The 20,824-nt window shown below is 44.0% G+C and overlaps 1 pseudogene; it reads left to right on the top strand.

The window, feature by feature from the left end:
• The first annotated feature begins 2,936 nt into the window (after nt 1-2,936).
• Nucleotides 2,937-3,085, top strand: LOC133243634 (U2 spliceosomal RNA; annotated as a pseudogene).
• The last annotated feature ends 17,739 nt before the right edge of the window (nt 3,086-20,824 follow it).

Below are 20,824 nucleotides of genomic sequence, written 5' to 3'. Positions count from 1 at the left end.
TGCTTTAGAGGTATGGTGGAGGATCCAGGAGGAAAGAGTCAATGGAAGGAGGACGTTCAGTTACTCTCCCCTCTGATCTTGACTGCTGGGGAAGCAACATCATGTTACCGCAGCCAGCACCAGGCTTTTAGGCTTGTCGCCTCTACTCTCGGATCTTCTCACTGTTTTGTCCATTAGGTGAGTTTGTCTTTATAAACTGTTCATAAATTGCTCTTCTGGTTTTAGGGGGTTTAACTGAAGTTCTCTTTGTTCAAGTTTTCTAGTTAAATCATCATATTCGGTACAAAAGGTCAAAGGGGGTAAACTTTGGTTTTTGCTACTTTTATTGCTTTTTGGTGTCATTCCTTTAACAGTCCTTTCTCTAAACTGCCAAATTAAAATTTCTGTCTCCTATACTTAAGATATTGAATAAGTGTTTTATTTAATTTCCTTTTAATAGTTGAGTTTGGTGGGAAGTCTGGGCTAGTTTTAGTTCCCAGTGTTCACATAGCATGCAGTCTCTTGGGTATAAAGTAAGTGCATTTGTTTAAGCCACACTTTTTGATTCATCCAAGCCCACTTTCCAGTATGCTTACCTTGTGACTTAATCTCTGCTGATATGTTTGATACTTGTTAATAAGTTAAAAGAAGTTTTTGACGTTTGTGGAGGGTGAAGGGCAGTGTGTGCGTGCTTTCAGGCCTGATTGAATTAAGCGCTCTGTTCTTAATTTACTACTAAATCCTCCTTTGGCTTTTTATTTCATAAAAGCTTTCTTAGAAAATATTTTATGTTCTTGAGGTAGAAAATATAACACATTTCTTCCCATCCCATAGGTTACACATTGACCTAATGTTTTTATGCCTGATTATTACACTTACTATTATTTCTTTTAGGGTGTGCAGTATATAGACTGTATTAACAAGGGTTGGTGAGGTTTATCGGGCTTTATCAATGATAGAACAGGCTCCTCTGGAAGGGTATGAAACACTGCCAAGTCCTTTGAGTTTTAGGCTACCGCCAGTAGTACGCTGGTTAATAATGCTGTTGTTAGAATCATTTGGGTTTAGGGCTAAACGGAGTGGGATATCTAACCCCAGTTTGGCTGTTGTGTAATCAGAAATGTTAAGGTTAGTTTTACAACTTATTTTTATTTTATTTATATTTTATATCAGAGAAGGCAATGGCAACCCACTCCAGTACTCTTGCCTAGCAAATCCCATGGATGGAGGAACCTGGTAGGCTGCAGTCCATGGGGTCGCTAGGAGTCGGACAACGACTGAGCGACTTAACTTTCACTTTTCACTTTTCACTTTCATGCGTTGGAGAAGGAAATGGCAACCCACTTCAGTATTCTTGCCTGGAGGATCCCAGGGATGGCGGAGCCTGGTGGGCTGCCGTCTATGGGGTCGCACAGAGTTGGACACGACTGAAGCGACTTAGTATAGCATAGCATATTTTATACATTTTATATTTTATTTTATTATTTATTTTTATTTGGCTTATGGTAGCATAGCTAGGACTTTATTTTGAGGTACTCTTTGACATGCTTTACAGTGGATTTCTATTAATTTGGGTACATTGTCTGACTGTGGTGGCCGGCCTAAATTGACCAACCCTGTTCAGTTCACTTCAGTTCAGTCACTCAGTCGTGTCCGTGTCTGACTCTTTATGACCCCATGAACCGCTGCACGCCAGGCCTCCCTGTCCATCACCAACTCCCAGAGTCCACCCAAACCCATGTCTATCGAGTCAGTGATGCCATCCAACCATCTCATCCCCTGTCGTCCCCTTCTCCTCTTGCCCTCAATCTTTCCCAGTATCAGGGTCTTTTCAAATGAGTCAGCTCTTCACATCAGGTGGCCAAAGTATTGGAGCTTCAGCTTCAACATCAGTCCTTCCAATGAACACCCAGGACTGATCTCCTTTAGAATGGACTGGTTGGATCTCCTTGCAGTCCAGGGGACTCTCAAGAGTCTTCTCCAACACCACCGTTCAAAAGCATCAATTCTTTGGTGCTCAGCTTTCTTCACAGTCCAACTCTCACATCCATACATGACCACAGGAAAAACCATAGCCTTGACTAGACGGACCTTTGTTGGCAAAGTAATGTCTCTGCTTTTTAATATGCTGTCTAGGTTGGTCATAACTTTCCTTCCGAGGAGTAAGCGTCTTTTAATTTCATGGCTGCAATCACCATCTGCAGTGATTTTGGAGCTCAAAACAATAAAGTCTGACACTGTTTCCACTGTTTCCCCATCTATTTCCCATGAAGTGATGGGACCAGATGCCATGATCTTCATTTTCTGAATGTTGAGCTTTAAGCCAACTTTTTCACTCTCCTCTTTCACCTTCATCAAGAGGCTTTTTAGTTCCTCTTCACTTTCTGCCATAAGGGTGGTGTTATCTGCATATCTGAGGTTATTGATATTTCTCCCGGCAATCTTGATTCCAGCTTGTACTTCTTCCAACCCGGCGTTTCTCATGATGTACTCTGTATATAAATTAAATGAGCAGGGTGACAATATGCAACCTTGATGCACTCCTTTTCCTATTTGGAACCAGTCTGTTGTTCCATGTCCAGTTCTAACTGTTGCTTCCTGACATGCATACAAATTTCTCAAGAAGCAGGTCAGGTGGTCTGGTATTCCCATCTCTTGAAGAATTTTCCACAGTTTATTGTGGTCCACACAGTCAAAGGCTTTGGTATAGTCAATACAGCAGAAATAGATGTTTTTCAGGAACTCTTGCTTTTTCGATGATCCAGCAGATATTGGCAATTTGATCTCTGGTTCCTCTGCCTTTTCTAAAACCAGCTTGAACAACTGGAAGTTCACGGTTCACATATTGCTGAAGCCTGGCTTGGAGAATTTTGAGCATTCCTTTACTAGCATGTGAGATGACTGCAAGTGTGCGGTAGTTTGAGCATTCTTTGGCATTGCCTTTCTTTGGGATTGGAATCGCTTCTCGGCCTTTTGGCTAAGATCAAGTGTAGTATCAGAGGCTTTAGTTTACTCAGTAAAGCAGATATGTTTTGCAATTCTCATGCAATTCTCATGCAATTCTCATGATCCAGTGAACATTGGCAGTTTGATCTCTGGTTCCTCTGGTTTTTCTAAACCCAGCTTGTACATCTGGAAGTTCTCAGTTCATGTAATGTCAAAGGTAGCTCAAAGGATTTTGGGCATTACCTTGAAGAACATGAAATGAGTGCAATTATACAGTAGTTTCAGCATTCTTTGGCATTGCCTTTCTTTGGAGTGGGAATAAAACCTGACCTTTTCCAGTCCTGTGGCCACTGGTGAGTTTTCCAAATTTGCGGGTACATTGAATGTAGCACTTTAACAGCATCATCTTTTAGGATGTGAAACAGTTCAGCTGGAATTCCATCACCTCCAGTAGTTTTCTTCATAGTAACGATTCTTAGGGCCCACTTGACTTCTCAATCCAGGATGTCTGGGTCTAGGTGAGTGACTATACCATCGTGGTTATCTTGTTCATGAAGACCCTTTTGCATAGTTCTGTGTACTCTTGCCATCTCTTCTTTTTCTCTTTGCTTCTGTTAAGTCTTGTCATTTCTGTCCTTTATTGTGCCCACCTTTGCATGAAATGTTCCATTTGTATCTCCACTTTCCTGGCAGAAATCTATAGCCTTTTCCATTGTATGGTTTTCTTCTTCTTTTTTTTGGGGGGGGAGGGGGCATTGTTCACTTAAGAAGGCCTTCTTATCTCTCCTATGCTTAGGATTTAAGGAATACCAGCTAGAAGTCAGCAAATCAAGCAAAGACTAGGAGAGAGCCAATTCAGAGTAAGGTACAGCTAGGAGACAGACAATCAGAGTAAAGTACCAGCTAGTCCTAAGCCAAATAGAGCAAGGTAGAGACTAGGAGTCAGCCAATCACAGCAAAGTACGTTAGGTCTCTGACAATCAGGGAAAATCACAGGCTGGGAGTCAGCCAATCAGATCAAAGTGAGGACTAGAACTGAGAGACATGGATGGATCCAGAACAGGGAAAAGATTTCCACTCTGCCAATGTGAGAAAAATATGTTGATTATTGACACATTCTGTGAAAGGAGTTATAATTAAAAGCGAAAAATGCTGGAAGAAATTCTCACCTACTGAGGTATGGGGAAATAATTCTGGCCTGCATGTGATTTATCTTGAACTTTAGGCTAACCAATACAGCCTGTTTATGGCCTATTAAGCATATATTGTACATATGCTTTAACCATTAAGAAAAAATACATTCAGAAAATAATACAAAGATGCATTTTGATTGTTATCCTCATTGTCATGTCTAGTAATTTTCAAGTGTTTGTCCAGGTACTATGACTAAGTAATATTCCCTTTCTTCTTCTGTACCTGTCCCTATACAAGACTGATAAGTATCCAAGAAAAGGGAGGGTTGAAACAGAGCAGAACCCTATGATCCTTGCCCTCTGGCACCCTGCAACATGTCCTCAGCCAGTCTTTTGTGTGTAGAAAACTTTAGTCAAAGAATAAGTTTAATCAGAAAAATGAGAACATGTGGAAAACAAGGAAAACATTGAAAAAAGATCAAATAAGAATAATATACCAATCAAGCATAGACAGTGACCTTTAAATCTTTCTCAAAGCCTTGAGATAATACTCTGAGACACTTGAGATAATACTCTGAGCTGTCATATAGATACCAAACACTAGGGTGAAGAAGTTAACTTCATGATGACCATACTATACCCATGACATAAGGTGCCACAATTCTGAGAACTGGCCTCAAAGAAATGGGAACAAATGGACCCTGGAACTGAAGATTAAGGGTACCTAAAACAACCAAGATGACTCAAACCACTGATGACCATTCTAAGATGATTATCAGAGCTGACTATGCTATTTCTGCATATAGCCCCCTCCTTCTGTCTATTAAAGCTCTTTCTTACCTCAAAGGTTGCCAGTGGTGGGGAGTTGACCTTGGGCCTGACATTCCTCATGACACTCCAGTTGCCAGCATCTAAATTAAGTAATATTTCCTTTCCACCATTCTGGCCTGTTTGTTGGCTCTTGAGAAGCAAGCAGTTGGAACCTATACCAGTTCAATTCAGTTCAGTTCAGTTCAGTCGCTCAGTCGTGTCTGACTCTTTGCAACCCCATGAATCGCAGCACACCAGGCCTCCCTGTCCATCACCAACTCCCAGAGTTAACTCAAACTCATGTCCATTAAGTCAGTGATGCCATCCAGCCATCTCATCCTCTGTCGTCCCCTTCTCCTCCTGCCCCCAATCCCTCCCAGCATCAGGGTCTTTTCCAATGAGTCAACTCTTCGCATGACATGACCAAAGTATTGGAGTTTCAGCTTTAGCATCAGTCCTTCCAATGAACAACCAGGACTGATCTCCTTTAGAATGGACTGGTTGGATTTCCTTGCAGTCCAAGGGACTCTCAAGAGTATTTTCCAGCACCACAGTTCAAAAGCATCAATTCTTCAGCGCTCAGCTTTCTTCACAGTCCAACTCTCACATCCATACATGACCACTGGAAAAATCATAGCCTTGACTAGATGGACCTTGGTTGGCAAAGTAATATCTCTGCTTTTTAATATGCTATCTAGTTTGTAAATTCCTTATGATTATACAGTGGAAGTGAGAAATAGATTTAAGGGCCTAGATCTGATAGATAGAGTACCTGATGAACTATGGAATGAGGTTCGTGACATTGTTCAGGAGACAGGGATCAAGACCATCCCCATGGAAAAGAAATGCAAAAAAGCAAAATGGCTGTCTGGGGAGGCCTTACAAATAGCTGTGAAAAGAAGAGAAGCGAAAAGCAAAGGAGAAAAGGAAAGATATAAACATCTGAATGCAGAGTTCCAAAGAATACCAAGAAGAGATAAGAAAGGCTTCTTCAGAGATCAATGCAAAGAAACAGAGGAAAACAACACAATGGGAAAGACTAGAGATCTCTTAAAGAAAATCAGAGATATCAAAGGAACATTTCATGCAAAGATGGGCTCGATAAAGGACAGAAATGGGATGGACCTAACAGAAGCAGAAGATATTAAGAAGAGATGGCAATAATACACGGAAGAACTGTACAAAAAAGATCTTCATGACCCAGATAATCACGAAGGTGTGATCACTCATCTAGAGCCAGACATCCTGGAATGTGAAGTCAAGTGGGCCTTAGAAAGCATCACTATGAACAAAGCTAGTGGAGGTGATGGAATTCCAGTTGATCTATTCCAAATCCTGAAAGATGATGCTGTGAAAGTGCTGTACTCAATATGCCAGCAAATTTGGAAAACTCAGCAGTGGCCACAGGACTGGAAAAGGTCAGTTTTCATTCCAATCCCAAAGAAAGGCAATGCCAAAGAATGCTCAAACTACCGCACACTTGCACTCATCTCACACGCTAGTAAAGAAATGCTCAAAATTCTCCAAGCCAGGCTTCAGCAATATGTGAACCGTGAACTTCCTGATGTTCAAGCTGGTTTTGAAAAGGCAGAGGAACCAGAGATCAAATTGCCAACATCTGCTGGATCATGGAAAAAGCAAGAGAGTTCCAGAAAAACATCTATTTCTGCTTTATTGACTATGTCAAAGCCTTTGACTGTGTGGATCACAATAAATTGTGGAAAATTCTTCAAGAGATGGGAATACCAGACCACCTGATCTGCCTCTTAAGAAATTTGTATGCAGGTCAGGAAGCAACAGTTAGAACTGGACATGGAACAACAGAGTGGTTCCAAATAGGAAAAAGAGTTCGTCAAGGCTGTATATTGTCACCCTGTTTATTTAACTTATATGCAGAGTACATCATGAGAAACGCTGGACTGGAAGAAGCACAAGCTGGAATCAAGATTGCTGGGAGAAATATCACTAACCTCAGATATGCAGATGACACCACCCTTATGGCAGAAAGTGAAGAGGAACTAAAAAGCCTCTTGATGAAGGTGAAAGTGGAGAGTGAAAAAGTTGGCTTAAAGCTCAACATTCAGAAAACGAAGATCATGGCATCCAGTCCCATCACTTCATGGGAAATAGATGGGGAAACAGTGGAAACAGTGTCAGACTTTATTTTGGGGAGTTCCAAAATCACTACAGATGGTGACTGCAGCCATGAAATTAAAAGACGCTTACTCCTTGGAAGGAAAGTTATGACCAACCTAGATAGCATATTGAAAAGCAGAGACAGTACTTTGCCAACAAAGGTCCGTCTAGTCAAGGCTATGGTTTTTCCTGTGGTCATGTATGGATGTGAGAGTTGGATGGTGAAGAAGGCTGAGTGCCGAAGAATTGATGCTTTTGAACGGTGGTGTTGGAGAAGACTCTTGAGAGTCTCTTGGATTGCAAGGAGATCCAACCAGTCCATTCTGAAAGAGATTAGCCCTGGGATTTCTTTGGAAGGAATGATACTAAAGCTGAAATTCCAGTACTTTGGCCACCTCATGCGAAGAGTTGACTCATTGGAAAAGACCCTGATGCTGGGAGGGATTGGGGGCAGGAGGAGAAGGGGACGACAGAGGATGAGATGGCTGGACTGGCATCACTGACTCGATGGATGTGAGTCTCAGTGGACTCCGCGAGTTGGTGATGGACAGGGAGGCCTGGAGTGCTGCGATTCATGGGGTCCCAAAGAGTCGGACACGACTGAGTGACTGATCTGATCTGATCTAGTTTGGTCATAACTTTCCTTCCAATGAGTGTCTTTTAATTTGATGGCTGCAATCACCATCTGCAGTGATTTTGGAGCCCCCAAAAATAAAGTCATTCACTGTTTCCACTGTTTCCCCATCTATCTGCCATGAAATGATGGGACCAGATGCCATGATCTTAGTTTTCTGAATGTTGAGATTTTTACATTTCGGTAACTAAAACACAGGCTAGGAGTCAGCCAACCAGAGCAAGGTACGGACTAAGAAGCAGCTGATCACAGCAAAGGAGATGCTAGGAATCAGTAGTGAAAGCTGAGAACAATCTAGGAGTCAGCCAATGAGGGGAAAGTAGGGGGCTGGAGTCAGCCAATCAGGGCAAAGTATAGGCTTGAATCAGCCAATTACAGTAATGTACAGTCTGTTGTCGCTGCTGCTGCTAAGTCGCTTCAGTTGTGTCCAACTCTGTGCAACCCCAGAGATGGCAGCCCACCAGGCTCCCCCGTCCCTGGGATTCTCCAGGCAAGAACACTGGAGTGGGTTGCCATTTCCTTCTCCAATGCATGAAGGTGAAAAGAGAAAGTGAAGTCGCTCAGTCGTGCCCGACTCTTAGCGACCCCATGGACTGCAGCCTATCAGGCTCCTCTGTCTGTGGGATTTTCCAGGCAAGAGTACTGGAGTGGGGTGCCACTGCCTAAGGTACAGTCTGCTGCTGCTGCTAAGTTGCTTCAGTTGTGTCCGACTCTGTGCGACCCCATAGACAGCAGCCCACCAGGCTCCGCCATCCCTGGGATTCTCCAGGCAAGAACACTGGAGTGGGTTGCCATTTCCTTCTCCAGTGCAAGAAGGTGAAAAGAGAAAGTGAAGTCACTCCGTCGTGTCTGACTCTTAGCGACCACATGGACTGCAGCCTACCAGGCTCGTCCATCCACTGGAATTTCCAGGCAGGAGTACTGGAGTGGGGTGCCTTTGCCTTCTCTGAAGGTACAGTCTAGGAGTGAGCAAATCAGACCAATGCACAAACTAGAGTCAGACAATCAGAGCAGAGTGCAGGTAAGGAGGTGGCCAATCAGAGCAATGTACAGGCTAGGAGTTAGCCAATCAGAACAAAGTATAGGCCTGGAGTCAGCCAATCACAGCAACGTATAGGCCAAGAGCCAGCCAGTCAGAGCAAAGTAGGTGTTAGGAATCAGTCAGTCAGGGAAAAATACAGGCCAGGAGCCAGCCAATCAGAGCAAACTACTGGAAAGGAGTTAGACCATCACAGTAAAGTACAGGAACAGCAAATCCTACCAATATAAAGGCTAGACTTAATCAGTTCAGCCCCCCAACAAGCTTTGAGTCAGCCAATCAGAGAAAACTGGGCTAGGAGTCAGCCAATCAAGACAAAGTAAAGGCTAGAATGAGCCAATCAGAGTAAGGTACAGTCTAGGAGTCAGCCAATCAGAACAACATACAGGCAGCTGCTGCTGCTGCTAAGTCGCTCCAGTCGTGTCCGACTCTGTGCGATCCCATAGACGGCAGCCCACTAGGCTCCCCCATCCCTAGAATTCTCCAGGCAAGAACACTGGAGTGGGTTGCCATTTCCTTCTCCAATGAATGAAAGTGAAAAATGAAAGTGAAGACACTCACTCTTATCCGAATCTTAGCGACCCCATGGACTGCAGCCTACCAGGCTCCTCCGTCCAGGGGATTTTCCAGGCAAGAGTACTGGAGTGAGGTATCATTGCCTTCTCCGAGGTACAGTCTAGGAGTCAGCAAATAGATCAAAGCAAAGGATGGAGTCAGAAAATCAGAGCAGAATACCAGTTTCAAGTCAGCCAATCAGTGCAAAGTACAGACTTGGAGTATGCCAATCAAAGCAACGTACATGCTAGGAGTTAGCCAATCAGAGCAAATACAATTCAGGAGTCAGCCAGTCAGAAAAAATTAACAGATAAGAGTTAGCCAATCAGAGCAAAGTACATGCTAGAAATCAGCCAATCAGAGAAATGCACAGGCTAAAATTAGCCAATCAGGACAAAATAAAGGCAAGAAGTAAGCCAATCATGGAAGAAAAAGGCCAGGAGTCAGCCAGTCAGACCAAGGGACAGGCCGGAGGTCAGCCAATGAGAACAAAGAACCAGGTAGGAGTCAGCCAGTCAAAGAAAAGTACTGGTTATAAACCAGCAAACCAGACCAATATGAAGCCTGACTTAACCAATCAGGACAGCATGCAAGCTTTGAATCAGCCAATCACTGCAAAGTGCAGGCTAGGAGCCAGCCAACCAGAGCAATGTACAGGCAAGGAGTTAGCCAATCGAGCAAAGTAGGGGCTATGAGTCAGCCAATCTGGGCAAAGTACAGGCTCGAGACAGCCAATCAGAGCAAGGTTTGGACTGCTGCTGCTGCTAAGTCGCTTCAGTCGTGTCCGACTCTGTGCGATCCCATAGACGGCAGCCCACTAGGCTCCCCTGTCCCTAGAATTCTCCAGGCAAGAACCCTGGAGTGGGTTGCCATTTCCTTCTCCAATGCATGAAAGTGAAAAGTGAAAGTGAAGTCGCTCAGTCGTGTCCGACCCTCAGCAACCCCATGGACTGCAGCCTACCAGGCTCCTCCATCCATGGGATTTTCCAGGCAAGAGTACTGGCATGGGGTGCCATTGCCTTCTCCAGGTTTGGACTAGGAGTCAGTAACTCTGACCAATGTAGAGGCTGAAGTCAGACATTCAGAGCAGAGAGCAATTTCAAGTCAGCCAATCAGTGCAAGGCAAGGCCAAGACTCAGCCAATCAGAGAAAACTACCAGATAGGACTTAGCCACTCAGCGCAAAGTACAGGATAGGAGAAAATCAGAGCAATACACAGGCTAAGGATCAGCCAATCAGAGCAATATACAAGTTAGGAGTCAGAGTCTCAGTGAATTCCGGGAGTTGGTGATGGACAGGGAGGCGTGGCGTGCTGCGATTCATGAGGTCGCAGAGAGTCGGACACGACTGAGTGACTGATCTGATCTGAATAAGGGCAAACTAGAGCCTACAGTCGGCCAATCAGAATAAGGTACTGGCTAGGAGCTAGCCAATCAGAGCAATGCACATGCCAGTAGCCAGCCAATCAGGGGAAAAGACAGGCTAGAGTTCAGCCAATCAGAGAAATAGTCAGGTTAGGACTCAGCCAATCATGGCAAAGTATAGACTCCGGCTAGGCCAATCAGACCCAAGCACAGGTTAGGAGTCAGCCAATCAAAGCAAGCACATGCTAGAGTTTAGCCAATCAGAGAAATGTACAGGCTAGTGCTCAGCCAATCAGGGCAAAGTACAGGCTCGGACTTAGCCAATAAGAGTAAAGAACAGTTTAGGAGTCAGCCAGTCAGGGCAAAAGATAGGCTAGAGTTCAGGTTAGGACTCAGCCAGTCATGGCAAAGTACAGGCTCCGGCTAGGCCAATCAGAGCCAAGGACTGGTTAGGATTCAGCCAATCAACGCAAAGTGTTGGCTAGACGTCAGCCAATCAGAACAATGTAGTGGCTAGGAGTCAGCCAATCAGAACAAAGTGCAGGCTTGAGTTTAGCCAATCAGAAATGTACAGGCTAGGACTCAGCCAATCAGGGCAAAGTACAGGCTCGGACTCAGCCAATAAGAGTAAAGAACAGGTTAGGAGTCAGCCAGTCAGAGCAAACTGACTGGCTCTGACTGGCAGTTTGCTCTGACTGGCTGACTCCTAACCTGTTCTTTACTCTAATTGGCTGAGTCCGAGCCTGTCAGACCAAACGGAGAAGGCGATGGCACCCCACTCCAGTACTCTTGCCTGGAAAATCCTAGGGATGGAGGAACCTGGTAGGCTGCAGTCCATGGGGTCGCTAAGAGTCGGACACGTCTGAGCGACTTCACTTTCACTTTTCACTTTGATGCACTGGAGAAGGAAATGGCAACCCACTTATGTTCTTGCCTGGAGAATCCCAGGGATAACAGAGCCTGGTGGGGTGCCGTCTCTAGGGTCAAACAGAGTCGGACACAACTGAAGTGACTTAGCAGCAGCAGCAGTCAGAACAAAAGACTGGCTAGAGTTCAGCCAGTTAGAGAAATGTTCAGGTTAGGACTCAGCCAGTCATGGCAAAGTACAGGTTTGAACTCAGCCAATCAGAGCTAAGGACAAGTTAGGAGTCAGCCAATCAGAGAAATGTATAGGCTAGAGTTCAGCCATTCAGTATAAGGAAGTGGCTAGGAGACAGCCAGTCAGAGCAAACTACCTGATGGGAGTTAGCCAATCAGAGAAAAATACAGAATAGGACTCAGCCACTAAGGGCAAAGTAAAGGCTTGAACTCAGCCAATCAGAGCAAGGAGCAGGCTAGGAGTCAGCCAATCACAGAAAAGTACAAGTTAGAGTTTAGCCAATCAGAGAAATAAATGTACAGGCTATGACTCAGCCAATTAGGGCAAAGTATAGGCTTGGACTCAGCCAATAAGAGAAAAGAGCAGGTTAGGAGTCAGCCAGTCAGAGCAAAGTATAGCCTAGAGTTTAGCCAATCAGAACAAGGTATTGGCTAGAAGTCAGCCAATCAGAGCAATGTACAGGCCAGTAGTCAGACAATCAAACTACCTGATGGGAGTTAGCCAATCAGAGAAAAATACAAGATAGGAGTCAGCCAATCAGGGAAAAATGTATGCTAGAGTTCAGCCAATCAGAGAAATGTACAGGCTAGGACTCAGCGGCTCAGTGCAAAGTGAAGACTCGGACTCAGCCAATCAGAGCAAAGAATAGGATAGAGTTCGGCCAATCGGTCATCTGCTGCTGCTGCTGCTGCTAAGTCACTTCAGTCGTGTCCGACTCTGTGCGACCCCAGAGATGGCAGCCCACCAGGCTCCCCTGTCCCTGGGATTCTCCAGGCAAGAACACTGGAGTGGGGTGCCATTTCTTTCTAGTGCTAGCAACCATTAAATGTTCTAACTATATGATCTCATTTAATTTCCACAGTAAATCTGTGACGGGGATTCTATAATTAATCCCTCCTGGTGGCTCAGATGGTAAAGCATCTGCCTGCAATGCGGGAGACCTGGGTTTGATTCCTGGGTCAGGAAGGTCCCCTGGAGATGGAAATGGAAACCCACTCCAGTATTCTTGCCTGGATAATCCCATGGTTGGAGGAGCCTGGCAGGCTACAGTCCCTGGGGTGGCAAAGAGTCGGACAGGACTGAGTGACTAATATTTTCACTTTCAGTTGGGGGAAATTACAAGCAAAGAGTCAGCCAGTGAGAGCAATGCACAGGCTAGCAGTCAGCCAATTAGAGCAAAGTACAAGTCTGAAGTCAGCCAATCAGAGCAAAATACAGGCTAGCAGTTAACCAATGAGAGCAAAGTACAGGCTAGGCATCAGTCAAAAAGAGCTATGTGCAGGCTAGCAGTCAGCCAATCAGGGCAAAGTACAGACTAGAATTAGCCAATCCGTGTTAGGTACAGGCTATGAGACAGCCAATAAGAGCAATGTACAGACTAGAGGTCTGCCAACTAGAGAAATTTATAGGCTAGGGGTCAGACCATCAGGGCATAGTACAGGCAATCAGAGTCAGTCAATCAGAGCAAAGTGATATGGAGAGGAACTCTGAGGTCCTTACCTCCACACACCATGTCCTCTGCCTGCCCTTGGTCTGTGGAAAACTTTAGACAAAGAATAAGCTTAATCAGAAAAATGAGAACATGTGAAAACCAAGGAAAGCAGTCAAAGGAGACCGAATAACAATAATGTATTGATTAAGCATAGTCAAGGACCTTTAAATCTTTCTCGAGGGCTATAGATAATATTCTGAGCCACATCCTGTAAGCTGTCATATAGATACTAACACACTAGGGTGAAGAAGTTAACTTCATGATGACCAGACTGTTCTCATGACATAAGCCGCCACTATTCTGAGAACTGGCTTCAAAGAAATGGGAACAAATGGACCCTGGAACTGAAGATTAACTGCACTTAAGACAACCAAGATGATTCAACGTTGACTGTGCCTTTTCTGCATATAGTCCTCTCCTTCTATCTAAAAAAGTTCTTGCTTCAGTGGTTGCCAGTGGTGGGGGTGGGGGTGGTGGTCCATCTTTGGACAGACATCCGCCCTCCTACCACTCAGTTGCAGGCCTCTGAAATGAAGTAAACTTTTCTTTACAACAACCTGGCCAGTTTACTGGCTTTTGAGAGGAGAGCAGCCGGACCCCACACAACTTTTGGTAACAGATTTTGGTGCCCATCTTGGGGCTGCCTACTGCTGGCTCTTGAGCTTTCATGGCACCTGGTTCTCCTGGGTTTTCCAGGGGAGACCTGTGGCCATGACAATGTATGAGCCTGCTGCTTGTGGCTAGCTAGCCCAGAGTAGGGGATTTCAGGGACGTTCCTAACAGCTGCCAAAACCATCTGTTTTGAGAATCCTCCCTGTTTCTCCCTTGCTTGGCACTGGCTGCCAACTTATTCTTTTCCTTGGTGGAATGGAAACTTAGACTTGAGATGAGCTGACGAGCTCCAAATCTTGGTTAGTCCACCAGTGTGCACATGGGTGATCTTCTCATTTGTGAGGACGGGGGAGCCTGGTGGGCTGCCGTCTCTGGGGTCGCACAGAGTCAGACACGACTGAAGCAACTTAGCAGCAGCAGCAGCAGCAGCAGCAGTAGTGCTATTTAGGCATTCGTGCCAATTGGTTCTGATGTTGAGAACTGTTTGGGGCTTGAGGTGCTATTCCAGCATTTTGCAAATTGGTTCTGATGTGTGTCTGATGTTGAGGATTGTTTGTGAACAGTGCTATTGGTGCATTGATAATTGGTTCTGACATCTATCTACCACTGAGGACCGTTGGTGACCGCCATGACACTCACGTTGGTGAGTGTCATTTGGACATTTTGCCAATTGGTTCTGACGTCGGCTACCACTGGGAATGCTTCATGTTGGGGAGGTGTTTGTCTGGGAATCTGTACCAGTCTCCCTCGGAGAGGATTTGTGACTGACCTGTTGTTTGGTGCGTGTGTGTGTATTCCATTTGTGCCAGTGGCATTTTGTTGCCTTATGCAAAATGGGAAATTCAGGTTCAATTCATTAAGAAAAATTTTAGCCATGGAATCATGACTAACAAAAAAGAAACTTTTTTTTTGGACAATATATAGCAAAGTATTCTTTAGATTCCTAAGAAAATTGGTTAAGATGAAACTCTTGCAATTCTAAAAACCGTTTCTCTTTGTATGTGCAGTTAGAGAAGGCTAGCTTGATAATGGCAACCCACTCCAGTGTTCTTGCCTGGAGAATCCCAGGCATGGGGGAGCCTGGTGGGCTGCCATCTATGGGGTCGCACAGAGTCAGACACGACTGAAGTGACTTAGCAGTAGCAGCAGCTTGATAAAACAATTTTTTCAGACCACGCTAAAACAAAAATATGTGTAGAAGAAAGTTGGAAGTTGACTCTCATCATGTCCTTGAATTACAAACATGTCTACTTTGCCTGAGCCTTCATCTTTGTATTAATAAGTAAAACTTCAAGTCAAAGGGGAAAAAGAGAAGGCTTAAAATTGCATGTGTAAAATTGGCTATTCTGTTATTCATAAATGGATACATTTAACTGCAATGTCTAATTGATGAAATGTAAAACAATGAAACCATGAGATATCCATTTGTCTGGAGGTCTGCGTGTCTCAATATGGGCTTTTGACTTTGGATAATATTGTTGAGGTTAACTTTTAAAGGAGTTCTATTGAATTGGCCTTAAAAAATATAAGCACTTATAAATAAAACAAATCTAAATATATCTACTTTTGTCTTCTTGTAAGAATAAGAAGGAAACTAAAGATGTTTGGGTTTTTAAACATGCATGTGGTATTATTAAAGAAAAATTATGGTGTGATAAAATAAATGTTTTTAAAGTTTATGGAATATATTTTTATTTGCCAATCCGAAAATGTTGCTATAACATTTCAGTCACTTGTATCTTGGATTTGTTATGCTTTCCAGGGTTAAAACTTGTGATGTGAAAAGTGATAAGGAAACCATTGCAGTGTGTAAAGCAAGTAGGATATGTGTTGTCAGCAAAGAGAAGGTATAAAGAATGGAAATATTTTTGTTGAGAAAGAATGATGATAACACTTCTGTCCTACAGGTCTTTGTTTCTGTATAGGGAAATGCAGGACAAATTTGTGGGGATTTAGGAGATGATAAAAAAAAAAAAAAAGGTTTCTGAAAAAGGAACTTTGAAAAACGAATTTTGTACCTTGGCAGGATTAAGATTACACTAAATTTAATTAGGTCAATGAATTTTATTGATAGTAAACTGATTCTCAATCTAATTTTTTTTCCTTCTATCTATGAAGAGAGCAAAGTTCTAGTGGAATATTGATCTGAATTTGGTAACAGACTTCTAAAGGAAAGTAATTGTCTTGTTTCTAATCATATTTTGACCCCAGTGTTCAGGATGGAAATATTGTCCAATAACGTGGTCACAGAGTATAACTACTTGTGATATGTAGCACTGCTGGCTTTAAGTTTATGACTTAAAGCACATGTACAATATCTGTATGACAATTGGATACAAATGATAAAATGTATGGCCTAGAAAGCATTTCCCTGTGAACATACCTCTGAGCCTGTTCATGATATCTGATTAGTTTTCCCCCAACATGAACAACTAGGCAAATATATAAACAAAAACAAGGCCAAGCACCCAGAGAAATGGATGGACCCAGAGCAGGGAAAAGAGCCACTCTGCCAGCGTCAGAGAAATAATTGATGATTAATGTTTTCTTTGAAAGGAGTTACAATTAAAAGAGGCAAATGATGGAAGAAATTTTCACATACTGAGGTATGGGGAAATAATGCTGGCCTACACATGATTTATCTTGAATTTTAGGCTAACAAGCACAGCCTGTTTGTGGTCTATTAAACATACACTGTACATCTGCTTTAACCATTAAGGAAAAAACAAAGATCCATTTTGATTATTATTCTCATTGAAATGTCTATTAATTTTCAAATGCTTGTCCAGGTACTATGACAAAGTAATATTCCTTTTTTCCTTCTGTACCTGTCCCTATTCATGATTGCAGAGTAATCAAGAAAAGGGAGGTTTGAAACAGAGCAGAACCCTATGATCCTTGCCTTCCAGCACCCACCATGTCCTCAGTCAGCCTTTTGTGTGTGGAAAACTTTAGTCAAAGAATAAGTTTAATCAGAAACATCAGAAAATGTGAAAACAAAGGAAAACAGTAAAGGAAACCAAATAATAATAATGTACTCATTAAGCATAGTCAAGGACCTTTAGTCCTACAGATAATATTCTGAGGTACATCCTGTGACGAGTACAGATATCAAAAACTAGGGTGAAAAAGTTAGCTTCATGATGACCAGGCTGTACCCAATGACATATGCTGCCACAATTGCAAGAACTTACCTCAAATACATGGGAACAAACGGACCTTAGAACTTAAGATTAAGGGTACCTAAAACAACCAATATGACTCTGATCAGATCACCGATGAGCAATCAGAAGATGAATGTCAGAGCTGAATATGCTGTTTCTGCTCGTAGCCTACTGCTGTCCATGAAAGCTCTTACCACAATAGTTGCCAGTGGTGGGGAGTTGGCCTTAGGCCAGACATCCATCTTGCCACCATGGCTGCCAGCATCTGAAATTGAGCAATCTTTCCTAGCCACTAACCTTGCTTGTTTTTTGGCTTTTGAGAAGCAAGCAGCAGGAAGCCACATATATTTTGGTAACTAAAGCACAGGTTAGGAGTCAACCAATCAGAGCAAAGAACAGGCTAAGAAGCAGGCAAACAGTGCAGTGAGGTGCTAGGAGTCAGCCAGTCAGAGCAAACTATGGGCTATCAGTCAGCCAATCAGATCAATTACAGGCCAGGAGTCAGTCAATCAGAGCAAGTAGGGGATAGGAGTCAGCCAATCAGGGTAAAGTAAAAGTTCAAATCAGCCAGTCACAGTAAAGGTACAGTCTAGAAGCCAGCGAATCAGAAAAATGCACAGGCTAGAGTCAGAGACTCAAAGCAGAATACCGGCTTCAAGGCAGCCAATCAGTGGAAGATAGAGACATGGAGTCTGCCAATGAAAGCAATATACATGCTAGGAGACAGCCAATCAGAGCAAACTACAGGCCAGGAGTCAGCAAATAAGAGTAAGTAGAGGGTATAGGAGTCAGCCAACCAACGAAAAGTACCAGCTCAAGGAAACCAATCACGGTAGGTACAGTCTGCCACTGCTGCTTAGTCACTTTAGTCGTGTCTGACTCTGTGCGACCCCATAGAGAGCAGCCCACCAGGCTCCCCCGTGCCTGGGATTCTCCAGGCAAGAACACTGGAGTGGGTTGCCATTTCCTTCTCCAATGAATGAAAGTGAAAAGTGAAAGTGAAGACGCTCAGTCGAATCCGAATCTTAGCGACCCCATGGACTGCAGCCTACCAGGCTCCTCCATCCATGGGATTTTCCAGGCAAGAGTACTGGAGTGGGGTGTCATTGCCTTCTCCGAGGTACAGTCTAGGAGTCAGCAAATAGACCAAAGCAAAGGATGGAGTCAGACAATCGGAGCAGAATACCAGTTTCAAGTCAGCCAATCAGTGCAAAGTACAGACTTGGAATATGCCAATCAGAGCAACATACATGGTAGGAGTTAGCTAATCAGAGCAAATACAATTCAGGAGTCAGCCAATCAGGGGAAATTAACATATAGGAGTTTGCCAATCAGAGCAAAGTACATGCTAGAAATCAGCCAATCAGAAAAATGCAAGGCTAAAATCAGCCAATCAGGACAAAATAAAGGCAAGGAGTCAGCCAACCATGGAGGAAAAAGGCCAGGGGTCAGCCAATCAGAGCAAAGGACAGGCCAGGAGTCAGCCAATCAGAACAAACAACCGGGTAGAATTCAGCCAGTCAGAGAAAAGTACTGGTTATAAGCCAGCAAACCAGACCAATATAAAGCCTGACTTAACCAATCAGGACAGCATATAAGCTTTGAGCCAGCCAATAAGTGCAAAGTGCAGGCTAGGAGCCAGCCAACCAGAGCAATGTACAGGCAAGGAGTTAGCCAATTGAGCAAAGTAGGGGCTATGAGTCAGCCAATCAGGGCAAAGTACAGGCTCGAGCCAGCCTATCAGAGCAAGGTTTGGACTAGGAGTCAGTAACTCAGACCAATGTAGAGGCTCAAGTCAGACATTCAGAGCAGAGAGCAATTTCAAGTCAGCCAATCAGTGCAAGGCAAGGCCAGGACTCAGCCAATCAGAGAAAACGACCAGATAGGACTTAGCCACTCAGTGCAGAGTACAGGATAGGAGTCAGAAAATCAGAGCAATGCACAGGCTAAGGATCAGCCAATCAGAGCAATATACAAGTTAGGAGGCAGGTAATAAGGGCAAACTAGAGCCTACAGTCAGCCAATCAGAACAAGCTGGCTAGGAGCCAGCCAATCAGAGCAATATACACGCCAGTAAGCCAGCCAATCAGGGAAAAAGGCTAGAGTTCAGCCAATCATAGAAATATTCAGGTTAGGACTCCTGGAATCAAGATTGCTGGGAGAAATATCAATAACCTCAGATATGCAGATGACACCACCCTTATGGCAGAAAGTGAAGAGGAACTAAAAAGCCTCTTGATGAAAGTGAAAGTGGAGAGTGAAAAAGTTGGCTTAAAGCTCAACATTCAGAAAACGAAGCTCATGGCATCCAGTCCAATCACTTCATGGGAAATAGATAGGGTAACAGTGGAAACAGTGTCAGACTTCATTTTTTGGGGCTCCAAAATCACTGTAGATGGTGACTGCAGCCATGAAATTAAAAGACGCTTACTCCTTGGAAGGAAAGTTATGACCAACCTAGATAGCATATTGAAAAGCAGAGACATTACTTTGCCAACAAAGGTTCGTCTAGTCAAGGCTATGGCTTTTCCTGTGGTCATGTATGGATGTGAGAGTTGGACTGTGAAGAAGGCTGAGCGCCGAAGAATTGATGCTTTTGAACTGTGGTGTTGGAGAAGACTCTTGAGAGTCCCCTGGACTGCCAGGAGATCCAACCAGTCCATTCTGAAGGAGATCAGCCCTGCGATTTCTTTGGAGGGAATGATGCTGAAGCTGAAACTCCAGTACTTTGGCCACCTCATGGGAAGAGTTGACTCATTGGAAAAGACTCTGATGCTGGGAGGGATTGGGGGCAGGAGGAGAAGGGGACGACAGAGGATGAGATGGCTGGATGGCATCACTGACTCGATGGACGTGAGTCTGAGTGAACTCCGGGAGTTGGTTGATGGACAGGGAGGCCTGGTGTGCTGCAATTCATGGCGTCGCGAAGAGTCGGACACAACTGAGCGACTGAACTGAACTGAACTGAATCATGGCAAAGTACAGACTCTGGCTAGGCCAATCAGAGCCAAGAACAGGTTAGGAGTCAGCCAATCAAAGCAAAGTGTTGGTTAGACCAGTCAATCAGAACAATGTAGTGGCTAGGAGTCAGCCAATCAAAGCAAAGTACAGGCTAGAGTTTAGCCAATCAGAGAAATGTACAGGCTAGAACTCAGCCAATCAAGTCAAAGTACAGGCTCGCACTCAGCCAATAAGAGCAAAGAACAGATTAGGAGTCAGCCAGTCAGGCAAAAGACTGGCTAGAGTTCAGCCAGTTAGAGAAATGTTCAGGTTAGGACTCAGCCAGTCATGGCAAAGTACAGGTTTGAACTCAGCCAATCAGTATAAGGAACTGGCTAGGAGACAGCCAATCAGAGCAAACTACCTGATGGGAGTTAGCCAATCAGAGTAAAATACAGGATAGGACTCAGGCACTAAGGGCAAAGTAAAGGCTTGAACTCAGCCAATCAGAGCAAGGAACAGGCTTGGAGTCAGCCAATCACAGCAAAGTACAGGTTAGAGTTTAGCCAATCAGATAAATAAATGTACAGGCTATGTCTCAGCCAATTAGGGCAAAGTATAGGCTTGGACTCAGCCAATAAGAGAAAAGAACAGGTTAGGAGTCAGCCAGTTAGAGCAAAGTATAGCCTAGAGTTTAGCCAATCAGAACAAGGTATTGGCTAGAAGTCAGCCAATCAGAGCAATGTACAGGCCAGTAGTCAGACAATCAGAGCAAACTACCTGATGGGAGTTAGCCAGTCAGAGAAAAGTACAAGATAGGAGTCAGCCAATCAGGGGAAAATGTATGCTAGAGTTCAGCCAATCAGAGAAATGTACAGGCTAGGACTCAGCTGCTCAGCGCAAAGTAAAGACTCGGACTCA

The sequence above is a fragment of the Bos javanicus genome, chromosome X (genome assembly GCF_032452875.1).
Source record: "Bos javanicus breed banteng chromosome X, ARS-OSU_banteng_1.0, whole genome shotgun sequence".
In the NCBI taxonomy this organism is placed as follows: Eukaryota; Metazoa; Chordata; class Mammalia; order Artiodactyla; family Bovidae; genus Bos; species Bos javanicus.
This window is presented reverse-complemented; position numbering and strand designations above follow the sequence as displayed.